Source organism: Saccostrea echinata, unplaced genomic scaffold (assembly GCF_033153115.1).
Source record: "Saccostrea echinata isolate AGI-Se365-2 ecotype Australia unplaced genomic scaffold, CSIRO_AGI_Sech_v1 ptg000075l, whole genome shotgun sequence".
In the NCBI taxonomy this organism is placed as follows: Eukaryota; Metazoa; Mollusca; class Bivalvia; order Ostreida; family Ostreidae; genus Saccostrea; species Saccostrea echinata.
Window position 1 is genome coordinate 2,222,521 of NW_026889824.1, and position 14,986 is coordinate 2,237,506.

At 31.6% G+C, this 14,986-nt stretch overlaps 1 long non-coding RNA gene across 2 annotated transcripts; it reads right to left on the reverse strand.

Annotated features, from left to right (window-relative positions):
- Positions 1 to 916: 916 nt before the first annotated feature.
- On the reverse strand, positions 917 to 14,418 carry LOC133176455 (uncharacterized). Of its 2 annotated transcripts, none has more exons than XR_009719460.1 (4): positions 14,392 to 14,418; positions 2,177 to 2,311; positions 1,224 to 1,250; positions 917 to 1,078 (listed from the first exon to the last, which is right to left on the reverse strand). It is a non-coding gene; the product is annotated as an uncharacterized LOC133176455 (long non-coding RNA). The 2 variants fall into 2 exon arrangements; XR_009719459.1 differs by lacking the exon at positions 14,392 to 14,418 and adding an exon at positions 5,141 to 5,155.
- Positions 14,419 to 14,986: the final 568 nt, after the last annotated feature.

A 14,986-nucleotide genomic window follows, 5' to 3' on the forward strand; every position in this document is an offset into this window, starting at 1 on the left:
TAAGAATGCACAGATTTTCCTCTTTGCTGCATATGGAACGGGAAACTTAAGATTTAAAAATGATTTTTTTTTTTCGAAAATAGATAAATTTAATACCACGTGAAATTATTTTTTAGTCAAAAATAAGCCGATTACTCAATAGAAGGATACAACTGAAAGATAACTGAAAGGCCACTGAAATGCATCTGCCATTCAGTCGACTGAATGGTAATTGAAAGATCACGGAAAAGTCACGGGAAAGAATCTGTTCAGTGACATTTCAGTCACCATTCAGTGGGCATTCGGTTACCAGTCCATCGACTGAATGGTGTAATTTCATCCTGTGAATGTTTTCTTTTCTATTTGATCTATTGCATGCCCTTGTAATCCCTAACAAAAAAGTCCAATAGTTTGCTATAATAGTTAAATATAGTTTACTATAGTATCAAAGTTTTTTTCACTATAGTAAATTAAAGTATGTTTACTATGGATTTCAGATCGTTACATTTTTTTTTTTTTTGTTCTTCAATTCATACCTGCACATTTTTTACATTAAGGTGAAATATTATTTGTATATGCACATATTATTTCCAAATTTGATATTACTATTATTGAATTTAAGAGATTTTAAGCTTTGAAATCTCATAAAAAATTACAGAGTAAATTTTCTTAGTGAATAAATGTATCAAACTTTTCAAAATAGTTAACTATAGTAAACTATAGTTAACTATAGTAAATTTTTGTTAGGGATATGACCTCCAGGCAGTATCCATAAGATGCATTTATCATGCGACTTTCAATTTAATTGACCAAATAAATTTCAATAGAGATCGGGGTAAACTATGGTTTTTTTTTTTAATTGATATAAAATTCATGTGAATTCTTAACACTTCGGCTTTACCGTGCTGCGTAGTAACAAAATAAACCGAAATGCAACTTTGAATGCTGGAAAATTATTTAATGGACAGCAGAAATTACTACCAGGTATTGTTTTACAAAGAAAAATACAGGAACCTTTTGTTCTCAATAAGAAATAAGATGTCCGTCCGGTTCTCAGAAAGGTCTACTCATCTGCTTCTGCTTCAATTTCTTCTTCCATCTAATTGAAATATATTTATACCAATAAAAAATAATTTATTTGGTACTGAGCTGTTAACGATCTAAGATAAACGGCAAATAAACTCATGTTCAAGGAACCAAAATGGTAACAATAGCATTTTTATATTAAAATCAATTTTACTTACTCTTTTTTCTTGATCCTTTACAAAGTTCTGAAATACATAAGAATATAAATTTTGAGGAAGAAAGTGTTACCTCTGAGAACTTTTATCTCTTATCAAGAATTTTATATCAAAATGAAATTTTAGTTAAGTTAAGGATATTTTCACATTAAAGTTAAAAATGAAGAAAAAAAATCTTTAAAATAGGAAAATCATTTTCAGGTTAAAATGCAGGTTAGATTTTTTTTTAAAATTTATATTTATGCATCTATTATCATTTTAGAAACAACTTTTGACAAATCCACTTTTAGTACTAGTTCAAAGAAAAAGCCCTACATATTTCATATAAAACTTCACCATTTACCACATTTTGAAAGTGTTTTAAATACCAGATAGAAATGTTCCGTATGGTGACTGAAATCAAGATTCCTAAAGCATAATTAATGATACTAATTGTTTTCTTCGTTTACTATATATATTTTGAATTACCATTGTTCTAAAACTTAATTTTGTTATGATATTAGATTAGTGCTCTTACACTAAGGAGTCATGTTCGCTGAAATTAAAACTCGGTTTATAAATAATCTAGAAAGAGTGCTTCGTTAATGAGAAGTTACTGAGCCCAACATAACTTTTTGTCAGTTTATTTTCTTTACTTTCCTTTTTTCAGTTTAGATTCTTAAGCTAATTTTTACCAAACAATAATCTTAGCACCAATTGAAAAGATAACTCTCTTTGGTAGTAAGGCAAGAATAAATTCTGTCATTTTATCTTTATTCCTGGAAAGAAACTGTTGAATATTTAAATTCATATTTTCTTTAATTCTTTTTTTATATTGAATAGATGAAAGATGTCGATGAATGGTTTGCCTAGTTTCCGAGTCCTTCCGAGTGAAAGCACGAAACATGCATTTGGAAGGCCTTTTGTACTATGCTAGATGATTGAAAAGCATTTTTGTAGCTAAAGCAATGTTTCACCTGTAGATCTCGGTGACAATAGCATCTTCTCCACCAGCAGTGACAGTGTTTGGCACTCGCTGCTGCTTTGGTCTCACTCACTTGGATCAGACAATGAAGAGACAACAAAAAAACCAAGAAAAGCACACCTCTCATCTACATAAAAAGTGCTACATATAAGCATTACAGTAAATCAGGCAAACACAGATTTTAGAAAAAAGGTATATTTAATAAAATAAATAGGTATTTCAGTGCCGAAATCACCAGAGTAGATTAATAGCGATTCTCTGTAACCACTTAAACTTCTTTACCACGCATGGTCACCGATTTTGATGAAACTTTGCCCATTATTACAACTTGACACCAGAAACATATATCAAATAAAATTTCGTTGCTATGTGTCTTGGTTGCCATGGTAACATCCAGAAAAGTTGAAAAATTGAGATTTTTAGCTACTTTAAATCTTTATTAAGCCTTAATAAATACTAAGAAAAACAAACAAACCATTCTCCCCAAAACCTGACACCTTGTTGCCACTTATGCTCTAAAGAAACTATTTAGAATTTATCTCTAAGTAAGTGGTAACCATGGGTACATTTGGAATACATTTTAGATGCTGAAAAATGCTCTATAGTTACAAATGATAGATGTTACATATTCAAACTCAATCAACAACGTAAGAAAAAGAATAAAAAATATTTGATCTTATGTATTTAGGTATTGGCAATATTATTCTAAAAATAACTTTCATGGTTGCCATGGTAACACAATGTCACCATGCAAAATCTGTTGCTACAATTGGGTTAATGCTACTATCGTGAGGAAAAACAACAAAATTCATGACTGGCACATATGCATCCTTATGACCTTGTAACACCGACAACATAAGAAAAATTGAGATAAATCGTTACTTTGCAGTGTAACCATGGAAACAACGTACTAGTTGTTTAAAAAGATATTTTTTTGCTGCTTTAGGAATTTACTAACCTTTTAATCAAGAAACATTTTATTTGAATCACCTTGAATAGTACTTATCTCGTAGACCTAAAGTTGAATATCATATATTGATAAAGGTTGTTGAAAAATACGACACTGTTGCTATGGTTACCAAGAAGAGAAAATGTTCGATTTTGTTAATTTAAAATAGTAAATATTTTGTTAATTTTTGTCAATATTAGACCCTATGTGCCAGCTTTTTGCATCCAGTTAGAGATTGGGTGATAGTCAAAATTGAAAGTCCGTGGGACTCTGAAGATGTTGAAAAATGCCATTTTTCAAATTTTAGGACATGTTGCTATGGTAACCATGACACGTAGCAACCATTTTTTGCCTGATTTGAGTTTTATTTGTTGTGAGGGAGGTATGACTTGAGAGTGGAGTTCCCTCTTTTTCAGAAAATGTGTGTTTTTTTTTAATTTTATATTTCCAATTTTTCAAAACTTGACATTTTCAGCTTCTCTTGAACCACTACTGAAAGAAGTTATTCCCCTTTGCTATGCACCTATGATAGATAATCACTATCATCTTATAGGTCAATTTAATAACATAATTATACAAGAATTTTTTTTATAATATTCAATACAAAAAGTACTTTCATAATATGCATCTTTGTATATATTAAATAATCTTCAAAGACTAAGAGAGGCCAATATGAGGGGGAATGAAATGTGTTAAGTAATAGTGCTCTAAAACTATTGTTTTGTTTAGTCAGCATTAGGATAGTGACAAATGGGGGAAAGTAGAGGCAAATAAAAAGATCAACTTTAAGATTCATGAAAGCAATATGAGCTGCATTTTTGAGAGTTTAATTTTGCTGTTAAAATGTGCTATTTTGATAAATTTTGATCAATTTGACATAAATAAATATATATTATTATAACAGTAACTTGATCCGAAGAGTTGTATCACGTCAAGTTGACTGGCACGGATCATCAGATCAAACGAGGAGTTTGATCTGATGATCCACGCCTGTCAACGGAACGTGATACGGCTCTTCGGATCAAGTTACTGTTATAATGATATATTTATTATATACACCTTAACAACTAGCAAAATATAATGAAAGGAAACTTTTTGGATCAATTACATAACTTTTATCCATTAAACAAATCATTTTGTCAAGGAACTTTTCGATGCGCGAGAATAAAAACGTCATTTATCTGTGTACTACCTCATCAATTTCAGAGAGGGGTGATATGGATTCAGAAAACCATGTAGTGTGGTGATCCGGAACGTCGGATCACACCGTCACGTGATTGCATAAATTTAACAGTAAAACTGAGTGACAAACAGTTGGGTATATAATAAAGCATTAAACTGTTTCAGAATAAAGGATTCTGTACAATCAAATATATAGTATTATATAAGGAATCAATTTTGTACAGGACAACAGTAATGTAATTTTCCTTCAATCAAAGCTTAAAATTAGTTCTTCCATTGCAAACATGAACAACAAGTTTAAAAACATTCTTTTTTCCTGCCATTGAAATAATTAATTACAATTTTACAACAAAAATTTCCTACATCAAAGTTGCAACTAATATTGCTTTAATGAGTACTAAATTAATATTTTGCTGATCCCGGATCATCCTATTTCTCTTGCTTTAATGGGCAACATAGCTTCATTTATCAGCTTATTTTTTTTTAATCTATGGATCATTACATTATACTCAGGTGACTGTCAAGGCCCTTTGGCCTCCTGTTTTTTATAAAAATGATTTTTATTTTTAAAGGTACAAGTACCATGTTTAAAATCCTGCATAACTGCACAGCAACAATTAGAAAATCATTAGAGGGACTGGACTATTTTTTAGCAGAAGGTGGCCGATGTTTTGATGACTTGGCAGATATATTATCCTCACTGGACTTACCACAGGAAGATGCCAAGAGATACACAGACTTACTACTGGGAGCAAAAAGTTATCTTAAAACAGATTACAAGGTATACATAACTTGGCAATCACATACTGCAAAAGATAATTATACCTCCTGCAAACAGTGTTTGTTGGTTTTAAGGTGAGTGAATCTGTCTGTCACATACCAGGGGTATCTTGGCAGCTCCAAATCTGCTTGATTTGGATCAAACATAAAAAAAAGTACATTACATGTAAAATATAGATTGGTACATGTTACAAAACATGAAGGTGTGCAATTTAGTTATACGAATGGGAGATAACTGAACTAACTTTTCCATATACCAGTATTATGAATGCAAAGAACTTTGTCAGTGTCACTCATCCAACTTTTTGATAGATTTTTAACCATGTGAGCATAACATGCAGAGGGTATATGATATGTAGTTGTACATGAAGATTAAGATATACAGACTAATTCAAGAAGAGATTATTGAATTTTTGGATCAAAAAGGGATAATACAAGTATGTGGTATCATTTTGGAGAGAATGCTCAGAGTTCTTTTTTGTGATATTAAGGGCATATGCAACGTACCTTACCTACTGATAATTTTTCAAGATATTCTTAATTTAAGATTTTAGTGCCATCAATTGTTCATACCCAAAAAATCAGCATGTATTACCAGGGGTTTTGAAAAGATATCAATTGATGAAAATTCTTGTATAATTCAAAGAAAACAAGATGTGTTTGTGAAACACTGATGCCCCCGTATGGCAACTTATAGCGAAGGTTAAACTTTCTCAAATGCAAATCAAATATGATGGTACCCATCACACATGTGAAATATGAAAGCTATAGCCTCAACCAATCAAAAGTTATGAGCAATGTTAAAGTTTTTGCGGACAAACAGACAGACAGATGGACGGACAGGGCAAAAACTATATACCCCCGAATCTTCGATACGGGGGCATAAAAATACAAAAATTACTAAACATATATTCCAGATGTTTTGTTTATCAAAACTTATTTTAGAGGAAGTGTACAACAGCATATATAGACATTAAAATGCAGTATACATTTCCTTCACATATTGGAACTCTTCAACTCAAGAGAAAAAGACAATAAATTCAAACTACATTGCGTATGTCCTTAATGTGTGTTGTGTTACTTTTTATGCCCCCATAATTGAAGATTCCGGGGTATATAGTTTTTGCTCTGTCTCTCTGTCTAGCTGTTTACTTTAACATTGAGGAGACCTTCCTTTGGATACCAACACATTTGACCTCTTGACCTAGAAGTTTGACTTGCATTTGAGAAACCTTCGCCATATGTTGCCATACGGGGGCATCAGTGTTTCACAAGCACATATTGCTACTATAAAAATCATATCTTTTTATTTTTTTTTTATTTCAGGTACATGTTGCTGAAATGTCAACAATTCCAGATCACTGCAGAACATTTGGTCTCAGTGATAAAAATGAAGATTTCCAAGCTGTTTGTGATCATTCCCATGAAGAGATATGTGAATCTTGTCAACAAATATGTGATATCATTGTATCTGTTAAATCAGCATTTGATTCGACAGATTTTTCCAACAGAAATGATAGCGACGACTTAAAGTTTCGCATTCTTCAAGCTGAAAAGGGGATAACCAACTGGAAAATGCATACATTAAGAGCAAAAAATCAGGATGTTGCCAAACAAGACATTTTCCATTCAATGTCAGAATCCGATATATTTATAGTTCTAGATTGGGCCATGAAATTTTTGCCAAGAAAATTCCGAGAGGATTCAATGGATTGGTTTGCCAAGAGAGGAGTTTCATGGCACATTTCAGTGGTTTTCAGAAAAAGAAATGGTATTATAGAAAGCCTGCCACATATTCACATATTCCAAGGCCAAGTTTCACAGGATGCCTCAATCACAACAGCTGTGATTCTTGATGTGATATCATCATTGGTTAGGAAATATCCTACAATTAATGATATAAACTTATGGTCAGACAATGCTGGCTGTTATAAAAGCTCAGAAACAATGTCAACATTGTTCCATCACACCACTCATGTGAAAACATATAACTTCTGTGAAGCGCAGGATGGAAAGGGAGCCTGTGATAGAGTTGCAGCAACAATTAAATCTGGTCTTCGAAGATATGTTAATGAAGGTCACAATGTTGTGACAGCTCAGCAAATGAAATTGGTGAGTTCAAAAAAATTATAACGTTATTATCATAAAGTATCATTTTAATTTCCTACATAAAAAGGTTTTTTAAAAAATGATTACAGCACAATTTTCCATTGCATGTGAGACAAATAAGACCTATAAACATAGTTTCATTGGCAAATGCCTTAAAAGGCAAACTCTGAGAATGATGTATTCTATTTAAAGTTTTACATTTGTTTTGGTTTTACATTGATAAGGCTATAGAAAAGATGAAGACTAAAGTACAGTACAAAGTAAAAGTTGTGGATGTAGGAGATTTGAAGAGAGAGAAATACACTTCCATTGCAAACATCTCAACCTTGAACAATTTCAAATTCAATGAAAATGGCATTCTTGCTTGGAAGTTCTATGGAGTAGGACAAGGTAAACTAATGGTTAAGGTCTCATAATTGTTTTTATTGTTTCAAAAACAATATGAACACTACTTAAAGTTATTTTTTTTTAATAATCAGAATTTTCTTTACATTTGGAAGGATTATATTTCCGAGTTAAAATGGGTCAATTACAATCTGTTTGAAATTTTTGAATTACACTATATGTATGTATATACATGAAATATATATGCATGAATATGGAAATGTTGTAACCTTGGAAAGTCAACAAAATATAAATCCAATATACTTATGGAGTAAGTGTAAAATATAACAAGCTTTGGAAACCAGACAGTTCTAATTAAAGAGTTTAATATACTAAATGATATTATGTATCAGAAACAATTAATCTTGTAGTGCATCAAGATGTTAAGGGTGACACAAATTGGTACAGCTGAGCAACAAGTCTTGATAACAGGAAAAAAAACTTTTAAAAAAAAAAAATTGGCAGCTCCCTCACAATCTTGTGTTCTTTTATACTGATCTTTATTTTATGATAAACAAATCGTACAAAGGAAAAAAAGAGATTTAATAATAAGAATTCCCAATAAACTCATGGTGTCAATCTTTGCAGGAAGACTGATAGATAAAGAATCCCTTGATAGAAAACAGCCTACTACAATCACAACTGAAAATGATTGGAATGAAGAAGCTGACTTTCATATTCTGTCTGGAAGGAAATCTAAGTGTCACCAGGAGAAGAATACCATGTTTACATGCTTAAATCCAGGGTGTGTAGAGAGTTTTGAAACTGCTACAGATTTAGAAGATCATCTGATCCTGGGAGCCTGTAACCTGCAGCTCATAAAGGAAAGATCAAGAGATCAAGTGAAATATGTGTATGCTGATAAGTTACAAGTTGCAGGTCTTGGTGGAGATGTTACCATCAGTTGTAACCAAGTATCTAGTGGTCTATCAACCCTACAAAGAGGGTGGGCTATAAAACAAGATCGTAAAACTACACGGTTTAATGAAAACCAAAAATCTTACTTGATTGAGAAATTTAGAATTGGAACCAAAACTGGCAGGAAAGAGGACTCAGTACTTGTTTCTGAAGACATGAGGAAAGTTAGAAATGAAAGTGGTGCTAGAAGGTTTAATTTTGATGAACTACTTACACCACAACAGATTGCAAGCTTTTTTTCAAGAGAATGCAGGAAATCAAAGATGGAGGAGAAAGATCTAGTATCAATTTATAGAGATGACCTTATTGACAATCTCCATGAACAACTTACAAATTAAGGTTCAAATTTGTAAACTTTGCATTTAAGGGTTGAAAGATGAAATGCTAGATTTCTTATTTCATTAGGTTATACTGCAAACTGTATTCTTGAAGTATTTACCCTGTCATTCAAAACTTCTCTTTACATTTGTTTTTTTTTTAACTTTAAAATGAGCATTCCTAATTTGTTTCTTGCCTGTTAGCACACTTTTCTGAATTTGTTCTGAAATGGTGTTGAATGTGAAAATAAGTTTATGTTATCTAGACAAGAGTTACTCGAGATAGTTCAATGAAGATTTATATGTACAATTCAGTGAATGGCTCATGGGCCTCATGTTTGCTGTGTTTCAAGGAACTTCGGCATGACAGTTGAACATTTATATTTTTTATTTCATCAGTACCAGTTTACATGTGTATCTGGTTGGTGAATTATGTCAGCATGATCAGTGACCCTGTCAAGTTTCTTTATGGATTGTTTCTCAACATCAGAATGCCCTTTTTCATACTGTACATTTAGAATTGTTTCCAATTTCCAAGTATGAAAATTAAACAAATGTTATACCTAGTACTTTACTGAAAGAGAATTTAGCTCCACAGCTCTATGTAAATGTTGTGTTGGCAAAATGTTATTTATTGTATGGATATGCTATAAGTATTTTCACTATTACTTTTGGGGATGAAATTCGTTATCTTGACTTGTCATACATGTATAACCTGTGTTGCCTACATCAAGATCTGACCTCTTCAAAAAACATATTTGAATCAATCATTAAATTTTTTAACACCAGTTTTTGAGGACAAATCATCTAATGTTCTTCATTTCATGGTAGAAAATTTTAAGGAATAAATGTAAAAGTTACTCATTATATGAGCATAACCTGGGTTGGAACAGCTAGCTTTTGACTTTTTATGTACCGCATAAACTTCCACAACCAGGTTATATTCGCACAACTTGTGTTACTTTTAAATTCATTCCTTAAGTGACTCAAAACTAGCGAGTGCATAATTAATAAAATTTCTGTGTAAAATTTATAGGCTATTTAACATTCACTTTGGTAAACAATCTTGAATAATAACAGCAATAAGTTTAATGATTTATTAATGATCATTGCTTTGACAGTTTACAGTACATATAATTGTAACAAAAAAATCACAAACAGAATTTTTAGCAAGGATTTCTTTTGGCATTAATAGTAAGAGTGCCGAGGTTGCAAAAATGGTACATGTATATTGCTACCAATTCTTTCTGCATCGGAGGTAAGACTTGGGTCTATCTTTCGTGGCATTATAAAATTGTCAAATTTAATTCTCAGTGAGCATGGCAAGAAGACATCCTGGTTAAGAACAAATAGCTAAATTTGTGTTCCACTTTACAGTTGTAAAAAAAAATAATGTCCAATGTCCACAAAGCTTAAATGTAAGTACCGGTATAGTTAACAAAAATGTAAAATGAAGGGGAAAGAAAGTTTATATTAAATTTAACATTTGAATAGATTACTTCCATCGTTGACTATGAATGGTGGTGGCATGCTAAGGACAATGTACCTCAATGGTCCATCTTGAAAGCTGGACTTTGAATAAAGCAGTTCAAGACAGGAACCTTTGATTTCTGAGATGTTAGGTAGTGAACCCTGTGGGAACCAATTTCAACAAGATGGTGTTCAAAAGGACTGAACAGTACAGAATATACTTGTCCATTGGAGGGCACTCCTGACTTACCATCACCCAACACAACAGTTGAATTTCCTTTAAGTAATGCTGTCTAACTCAGTAATTGTAATTGATTTTATTTGCTGTAGTTCTCCAGAATATGTGTCCTCAAAATTTCTTTCAAAGGAATCTAAAAAAAAAAATTATCATTTTATGTGGATAAAATTATTTATTGATGCATGGCTTCATTACTTAAACAAAGAAATAAAAAAAAAAGCGTGTTATAAATTGAGGTTTCTGAGAAATTTTAAAATTATTATAAATACCTTCAAAATTAATCAATTTTTAGATTATCCTTTGTAAATTAGTAATGACCAGCTTAGTAAGTGATTTCAATATATGTGTCATTAGAAAAGGAGATTTGAGTTTATTTTTAACAATCAATATACAGACGTGCAGAGCTCAACATTAATGTTCTTTGTCCCAATGTCCCTGTCCAGTTCATTTTAAAATTAAACAAGCAAATTTCTAGACACACTTGTCCAATCTGACAAGTAAATTATTGTATCATACCATATCATATAGCAGGGTTCAACACTCGTCAAAATTTGGACTCACCATTTGGGCAACCTTGGTACTGATTTCAGGTTGCCCGAATGAATTTCAGGTCGCCCGAACAAAATATCAAATGAAACAAAAATGTGCAATTGTTTTAAATTTGTTAAGATAACAGAAGTTGTGCTTTTGTATTATAAAATGTAAACCAGACATTTTTGGAATGCCAAAAGCTGTCTTCCAGTATTTATCAAACAAAGAAAACAGCCAACAGATATTAATATTAAGCAGAATCAGAATGCTAAATTAAATATTACTGTAAGCTTTAAAAAATTATGTTTCATGTAATATTCCCAATAAATCAAGGGTTGGTAGGTCGGATTTTTTTTTTTTTTTTTTTTTGCTAATCTACAATCTCACCTTACATATTGACACAAAATAAAATTTCTAGTTTAAAACAATAATTTTCACTTACCATAAAGGCCTAAATAAATGGGGTCAAACATCCCTGGACTGAATTATCCAGGTGTGATGTTTACAGTGGACACCCAACATGGGTGTCTAGCAGCAGAAAACGAACATCAGAAAGTTGTGGGAGAAATGCTAGATGTTACAATTCTAAATGATTTTTACTCTTTATATTTATGGTGATTGTTGACTAGGTTTACATATTTTATATCTCAAATAAAACCCAATTTAACACTTTTGGTAAAAATTACATCAGCTGATTGATCAAACACAGACTTGGCAGAAAGAAAAATCCACGCGGCTGCTATTTGAATGGGTCGGTCAGGTTACAGGAAACAATATTTTCAAGGCCTTATAAAGTTTATTTCAAAATATTAAACAACATTATTGAATATTCCCAACTCATCCCAGGTCGTCATTTGGGAGAGCCAGACTGAAAATCAGGTCATCCAAAATCATTCCGGAATGGAAATGACGAGGTGACGAGTGTGAATGTCGAACCCTGATATAGTATCATATGGAATATTGTAATTCATTTCATAATGTGATTTTTCTTTATATTGCAATTGTTACTAGCTTGATCAAGACTATATCAAAGACAATGCTAGTGTATTTAAGATTAACATTTCTATTTCTTTTTTTATAATTATACAAACCTTTGTCAGTCCAAATTCAACATACTACACCGTTCTTGAAATAAAGTTCACAACCTGCATGTTTACTGTATATCTCCTCAGTGCATTGGGACAAGTTAATAATCAATTATTTCGGGCAAGTAACATTTAAGATTTTCCGATGAAAAAGTGGGTATTTTAGTTAATGTTGAGCCCTGACATGTACATACTGTATACAGGTATACCTTGTACAAATATTTACGAGCAGTAGTGTGCAGTACACAACAGGACGGACATTGAGACAGCTAGTTTGTTCTTGTTCATAGATGCCTCATTAATTTTCCGTTGACCAATTCGCATTAAATTACTGCAGCAGCCATTGATTGTTCCACAAGCGTTGGACGACACTGTGACAAATCATTGAATTATCGATGGGCTGTCATTCCGACTGGTTTCAAGCACTGATCACTTCCGTGTTGAAAATCACTCTCGTCCTCGTATTTATACGTTAATAAGTTCTTAATCCGCTTTGCTGTTATCTACTTTCAAAAGTTTTACCGTGTCGTCTACTTTTCCCTTCCCTTTGCACAAAATTAAAACTGCAAAATATGATCACAGTTTTGCGTACTGTATTCGGCGCCATATTGTGAAACATAATATTTAGACTCAAACCTATTTCCGGAATTCCTCAACTGAACTGAACATTTCCCAATCGTGATCCATCAACATTTTTTGTGCAATGCAGTGACATATTAAATGAAAATTGGCTAATTTGTATTGACATTCAGCAGACAATCATTGAAAATATGTCAAAAAATGAATAAATAACAATGAGTGAAAAAGAGGATTTCATCAAAGCAACCATTTTCATTTCATCTTATTTTAATTTTAAAAAATATTACCACTCTAAAAAATTTATATTTTATTAAGTAATGTGTGGGCTTTAAAGTGATGATAATCATACATCTCGTAGACCCTGCATTATTTTGCGACTTTGATCACAACTTATCCCAAATAAGCATTTTCCCCAAATTACCAAAATCTCAAAAAACTGCATCTTTCAGGGCCAGCTAACTTTTTAAAAACAAAAAACAGAATTATTTTATCAGGCATAGTAGTTACTCCAATTGTTGCTCCATCATAGTATGTTACTGTCATTTCTTTACAAATTGCAAAAAAAAAAATATTATAAATGATGAAGATGGGATGTTTTCAGTAGTCCAATATGCATTTTATGCCCTTAAAGTAGCCATTTTGGTAACCATGACAACCGGTGATTGAATATGAAGTCTGACCTCAAATATGTTCTAGACATGATGTTTGTATCCATCACACAAAATATCAGGAATATCTATGTTTGTCTATTTCCAACTTTTCTTCATATTCTTTGATGCTTACAGAGAATGACTCTTAATGTTCAAGATAGTATTTGTTCTGCAAATATGTAAAATGTTTAAGTTTAAAGTAAGGTTAAATTGGTAAAATGAATGATCGCTGTTGAACGTTATTGCAGATATAGGGATTTGTCAGTTATAGTAAAGAAAATATGATCTATAAAATAGACATTTTTGTTCTTTGTGATATATAAACCCATTACAAATGATGTAGTTTTAGTATAAAAATATTACTAACTTTGGAATTACCCCTAACCCCACCCTTTTCACCGTGAGTTATTTTTTTTTAGTTGATGCAAATTAGCATACTCCTTATTCATATTATTCATTATTATTTCAAATGCTAGAAATTGATTGCTAAATATGAGTATTTCCTAGGTAGATTGAAACATACCGCATGTGTCAGTTTGATTCCTTACCATTAGTCATAAATATACTGGGGTGTTAGGCTCTGGATGTTAAGTCACTTGTTCAGATCAAATTTTGAAACAATAGTATTCCCTCCTGCTAATTTAAACTTTCACCACTGCATGTGTGTTTGAACTAAAACTGCATATTTACCTATTGAATACTCTTTTTAGATACTTTTTTAAGACTGTCGAATTATGACATTTATTGCTCTAAAGCACATTTTGTTAAATTTCACTTGAATTAAAATTAATGTGAACGTCTGAATGAAAGAGGGTTCTTTTACTTAGATTGTTTTATGGACTTTTGAGCCTGAATAATGTTCGTTATCTTCATATATTTCATCAAACAACAAACATATTAATTAGGAAAGAAGCCTTCCCTACATAAACATAGACTACGACAAAAAAGAAAATTTGATACCCTACATGCATTAACATGACGAATCCACATAAAAGTATTCTAAGAAATGTCTTACCTTTTATTCTATGAAGATTTTTAATTATTGGCAATAATGATCTACTTTCCATTTATATACTTTAGAGATTTATGCAACATATGGGTAGATGTACGGCAGTTATGTGGCTTGTGAGCACAAAAATAGCTTTGGAACATTTGGAATAGGGTGTAATTTACATGTCAAGGGTAAATTTCATATTTTTAGAAAACAAGTATATCAAAAAGAGGATATGAGTAATTATCATTTCTATTATGAGTCCACACTAAAATACAATGTAGTTTTATTGCATCCTCTCCCATTATAATCCAATTTTTCTCCTGAAAAAAAGTGAGGTTTATACTAAATTTTATTTCACTGAAATTAGTAGTTATCCTCTTCGTCCATTTTGTATGACTTGTACACAACATTAGACATACTTTAAAAGACAATGTTTCATCATTTTTGAGTTCAATCATACATCCGAAAAATAATAAGTGTTCTTGTTGTTAAAACTTTGAGGTTGGTGGGGTGGGTTATTTGTTGTGTTGATTTAATCACATGTATAAGAAAGATTCAATTCATGCATGCAATGTTTATCACAATGTATGAACCAGGAGAATTATTCCTAAATTCC